Below are 6,110 nucleotides of genomic sequence, written 5' to 3'. Positions count from 1 at the left end.
GGGTGTTCCTGCTGAACTATATGGTTTCCCAACATGTTATCAACCACCATAAACTACTGGGAGGGTCATCTGGCATCCCAGGTATTTCCCTGTCTCATGCTGATTGGTGGCTGCTAGGGGATTGCTATGGGTCCCCACCTACCCTGACTGAAATCAGGGACACCAGGCATAGCAGATCTCTCCTGTTATTTGTAGATAAACAACTTAGCAGCATGGGAATGTGCCTAGGAGTGCTCTGTGGGTCTTTCCAAGGACAAAGGTCATGTCCCTTCCTTGGACAGGCTTTGCTCTGAGTAGAGGCTGGTTTTTCAATCCCACATGGACATGTTTCCCAGAATCTCTGCAGTGTTCAATCAAAGTGTCAGACTACCTTACCCATAATCTTTAGGAAGGAATTTCCCCAGATCCTCTACACTGAGAAGGTAAATCCAAGGAATAAAATCCCCACAATTGTAAGGGTTAAGATCTTTCAAGTGCCCATCAGTGAGCAGTCAAACTGGACTAATTTGACTGCTCACTGATGGCCACATTTTTTAATGCACAAGTTTCCTAGTAATCCATTCAGTCATCTGGCAAATTACAAGACAACATTCACCATAATACTTAGTGAGGTAGTTCCCAGGATCCTCCACAGTAAAAGGGCAACACAAGGACCTAAAATCCACAATGCTATGACACTGTATGCTCCCACATTTTCCTGCTATGTGATAAATTGCAAACATTCATTACCCACAATCCTATATGAACAATTTTCCCAGAATTCTCTGCAATAAGCAGGCAAATTTGGGGATTATATTACCCACAGTTCTTAGGAAGTTTCCAGAATCCTCTACAGCAAGAGGGAAATTCCAATGATTAACTATCCGACAATTCTAAGGGGCAGAAACCAATATGGTTGCCCATCAGTGAGCAGTCAAATTGAAATACAGTGCCCACAATCCTTTGTGAATAAGTTTTTCAGGAATCACTGCAGTTTGCAGTCAAAACTTGGGACTACATTATCCACAATCCTTGGGAAGTTCCCAAGATCCTCAATAGTGAGGGGCATTCCAAGGACTACATTTTCCACAATCTCAAGGGGTAGTAAGCACCAAGATTATCCAATGGGCAGTCAAATAGAACTATAGTGCCCACAATAATTTTTAACAAGTTTCCCAGGAATCCCTGAAGCAAGCAAATAAATTTTGGAAATGTATTGCCTCCAATTCTAAAGAGTTAGGAAGGTCCCAGAATCCCCTACATTGAGTGGTTAAACCCAGGACTAAATTAACCATAATTTTTTAATGTTTATTTTTCAGTTTTCAGTGGACACAACATCTTTATTTTATTTGAATGTGGTGCACAGGATCGAACCCAGCACCGTGCGCATGCCAGGCGACCACGCTACTGCTTGAGCCACATTCCCAGCCCTTAACCATAATTTAATTATCCATAATTATCTATAATTTTCTAAAAAGAAAGAGCCCAAAATTCCTCATTGTGAGACCACTTTATCCACAGAAATTCCCAAGATTCCCTAAGTGATCAGGTAAAACTTGGGACCACATTACCTACAATCCTAAAGGGAGCAATATTCCAGGGTACCCAGTGCCAAGCAAAAAAAAAAAAAAAAAACTGTGGGACTACATTGTCCACAATCCTAATGGGAGGAAGTTTCCAAGATCCTCTTTCATGAGTGGTAAACCCAGGAATGTATCACACAGAGATTAAGGTTTAGGAACTCCTAATTCCCTACTGTGAGCTGGCTAAACCATGGACTACACTACCCAGAATCCCAAGAAAAAAAGAAAAGCTCCCAGCATTGCCAATGTTATCAAGGAAAAATGGGGGCATGTTATTATAAACTTTGGAACTGTATTACCTAAGGCAAACATGTTCCAGGAACCCCTGGGCCTGTGGTAAACCTGACACTGTACATTTTAAATCTTTATGGGGGAGGAATCTCCCAGAATCACCCAGTAAGTGAAAAACCCAAGACTTCATTACCCACAATCCTAGCTGGGGAGAGTAACAAGACCACAGGAAAGGAAGCTTCCACAAGTCCCCCACTATGCAATATGTGAGACTACATGACCTACAATTCTATGGCACAGGAAGTTCCCAGAATTCTTTGCATGGAGAGGGCAAATCATGGGACTACATTACCCAAAATCCTCAGGGAGGAGATTCCCAGAATACCCAGCAGTTGGCAGGCAATTTGGACTACATTACTCATAATCCTCCCTTGAAACCCTGCTGCTATCACAAGAAAACCTGGGACATTACCGATAATATTAAAATGGAGGAAGTGGGATGCTGGGAACTTCCTCCATTTTAGGAGGAATTCCTCCTCCCCCTCTTAAGTGGTTATGTCTAGAACTACAATACCCACAATTATATGGGCTCAAAGCACCCAGGATTCTCCAAAGTGAGTAGTAAATCTGAAATTATATTACCAATAATTCTTAGGGGAAGAGTCTCCCAGGACAGCCATCAGTGAGCAAGCAAATAATGGAACTTTAATTCCCAGAATTCTATGAAGATGCATTTCCCAGGATTTCTTGCAGTGAGCAGTCAAAACTTGGGATTACATACCCCACAAAACTAAGGGGTAAGACAGCTCCCAGAATACCCAGCAGTGAGCAAGCAAATGTTAGGTCTATATTACTCATAGTCCTTAGGAGAGGAAGTTCCCAGGATCTTCTGCATGAAGAAGAAAAATTATGAGACTACATTACCCACAATTCAAACAGGGAGAAAGCTCACGCAATTTCCCACAGATAGTATAAATTGTATGACTACATTACCCATAATTCTGAGGGGATGAATTTCCCAGAATTCCCCAAAGTGAGTGGTATGCTCAGGACTACTTCACCCACCATCTTCAGGGAAGGAGGCTCCCAAAATACCAAGTGGTGAGTGGAGAAATACTGGGACTATATTACCCATAATACTAAAGGGGAGGAAGTTCCCAGGATCCTTTGCACAAACAGGACAAATCATGGGACTACATTACCCACAATTCTATTGGGTGGAATTCCCAGAGCTGCTGAAAGTGAGTGGTATGCTCTTTACTACTTCACCCACCGTCCTTATGGGAAAAGGCTCACAGAATACTCACTGGTGACTGGCAAATGTTGAGACTATGTTATTCATGATTCTAAGGAGGGGAAGTTCCCAGAATCTTTCCTCAGAGAGGCTAAATCATGGGAATACTAATACACACAAGTCCACAGGAAAGGAAGCTTCCACAAGTCCCCCACTGTGTAATATGTGGGACTACCTGACCCACAATTCTATGGCACAGGAAGTTCCCAGGATTCTTTACACAGAGAGAGGGCAAATCATGGGACTACATTACCCAAAATCCTCAGGGAGGAGGCTCCCAGAATACCCAGCAGTGGGCAGGAAATTTGGACAACATTACCCATAATCCTAGGAGGAAAGAAATTCCCAAGATCTCTGCACGGAGCCAATAAATCGTGAAACTACATTACCCACAACTCTAACAGGGGAGGAATCTCCCACAATTCTCCATAGTTTGAATAAAGGATTATATTACCCACAATTCCATGTGAGTTGGTGGGGGGAATTACCCAGAATTCCTCAACCTGAGCCATAAGCATCTAAATACTTCACCCACAATAACTGGGGAGGGCCTCCCACAATACCAAGCTAAGAGCAGGAAATATTGGGACTACATTACCCTTAATCCTAAGAGGAGGAAGTTCCCAGGTCTCCAGTGTCAGTGGTTAAACCTGGGACTATACTACCCATGGTCTTTAGTGGCCGAAATTCAAGAGTACCTCTTGATTTTGTAAATCTCACTAAACCTTTGCCCTATGACTAATTTTTGCCTAGCCCTAATCCTACCTGCCGCGTCCGGCCAAGGGAGCCGAGTCCGGCGAGGGACGGCGAGGTTAAAAGACACACAGGACACCAAGGTTCTTCATCCAGGAGTCAATACCCTTTATTGCTAACACACCTTTTTTTATACCCCAAGCAGCAGAAGTGGAAAACTACCCAAAAGCAGGAGGGAGGGGGGAGAAATTTAGTTTCAACATCTATTATTGTCAGGTACCGAAACCTCCCTTAACAAGAAGTCCATCAGACCAGAAAAGGTCAAGGCATTCCCGTGGGATACATATGTCTCAGACGGACAAGCAGGAACAGAAAAACCACAAGTTCGCCATGGCCTTGTGAGCTGGCCACACTGGCATGCAGAACAAACTAGTGGAGGTAGGGCTCCAGGGGCCAGGGTGGACCTGCTGCCAACAAGTCCCCCTCTTTTGTTTTTTGCATGCCAGTGGGAATCAAGTAGCCCCTGTCTTAGGTCGTTCACAGCCCTTGCGATGCTTACCCGTCTCTGGGAAGGCCCCGATTCCCTGGCTTAGGTCGCACAGCAAGCGTGAAAGTTGCCCGTCACTGGGTACTACAAGATCAGCTCAAGGTGTTATGACCTATCAAGACATTATTGCGGTGAACGCTTAACCGTCTCCACCTATGGGACCCACGACCGTCACCGCCGAATGGCAGATGTGATTGGACCGAGAGATTAGACAGCAAAGATCCTAGTACAGGAAGGCAAGAGGGAGAGGTATACATAGAGAAAAGATATGGCAGGAGTTCTTCTTTTAAGGAGGACACTCATCTTCGGATAGGTCTGAAGTATATCTCAGAGGGGCGATCATCCATCTTCAAGCGTTGATAGTGAACCTGTATTGGCTTAGAGGCTAAGATATTAATTTGATCCTTAATGAATTGTACTATCTTATTTACAATGCAGGGTCCTATTGCCACTACTAGAAGGAGGCCTAACAATGGCCCCAATAAGGGAAGAAGATAAGGCAAAAATCCATTGAGTCCAGTCCAGAGAGGGTTCTCAAATAATTCCCTCCTCCTTTTTTCTAGGTCTTCTTGGAGTTGTTTAATTTTTGTGCGAACTATGCCAGACTTGTTAGCATAAAAACAGCACCTCTCCCCAAGGGCTAAACAAATTCCCCCTTGATTGGCAGTAAGCAAGTCTAAACCCCGCCTGTTCTGAAGAACTACTTCTGCTAGGGAGTCTATCTGGTCTTGTAAGTCTTTAATGGTTCCCGATAGGGTTTGCACATCATCTAGGATTATGTAGGATTGGAACTGTTAAGTAAAGAAAAGGTAGTTTCTAGGATATCTAATATATTGGCATCTAAATCAGGAAGCTGGGATTTGGGCAATATCAAGGGGTGGTATGTAGGCTTAGGGATCTCTGGCTTTAAAAGCTTAATCACCTGAAGGTGTTTGATAGCATCAGTGGGTCCCCCTCCATCAGAGATTCCGATAGGGGCCTGCATGGGCCAGCAGGAGGGTTTACCCACGACGCCCTCACATCCCGCCTCCGTTAACCGAGTCGTGATGCCTTCCCCTCCCCGGTCACCAAGAAAAGGAATATAATTATAAGTGGTCCCCCATTCTCCACGGGTGTTAGTTAGGATGGCCTCAAAATACTGTTTTCCTTGATTATTAACACAAATTGAGGCTGATGTATAACAAGAGATGTGCATTGCCGGGGTGTAACGACAAGTGGCGGGACAGCTTCCAAGAGTCTCGGTCGGATTAGGGACAACAAGTCCGGGCTTATTAACACATACCCATTTTGGTTGCTTAAATCCTCCGATGTTTTCATTGAGTTCAGCCGCCATATAGGCTACTTTAGTCCCACAATCAATGCTCTGGATATAACCAGAGGGGGCCGAGTGCCGGGGCCCTCCCTTACACTCACAAGGGGCTCCAAAAAGATATTCATGAATATTCCCAGGTGGGGGGTCAAGCCCTCCTTCAGCAAACCTGTCCAGAATGAATGCCACAAGCGGGGTCCAGCTCATGAGGTGTGTCTCGGCACTCACTTGAAGGGGTGAGAACAACAGCGGCAGGATCAGCCATCTTGGGAACTTCATTTTGTCTTGAATTTTCATTCACCAGTTTGGTGCAGCGCTCTGGGATCCAAATGGGCTTCTCAGTTCCTGGGGGAAAAACACATACAGCTCCCCTCACTCTAGCTAAGAGTGGAGCCGGGGGTTGCCACTTTCCAGTGGATAAATCTTTCCACCTTATTTGAGCATCTTGTACAGTGGGAGGGGAAAAGTGGCATT

This window comes from Marmota monax, unplaced genomic scaffold (assembly GCF_021218885.2).
Source record: "Marmota monax isolate L192 unplaced genomic scaffold, Marmota_monax_Labrador192_F-V1.1 WCK01_AAM20220418_F8-fsc00102, whole genome shotgun sequence".
Taxonomy (NCBI): Eukaryota; Metazoa; Chordata; class Mammalia; order Rodentia; family Sciuridae; genus Marmota; species Marmota monax.
Note: the sequence above shows the minus strand (reverse complement) of the source record.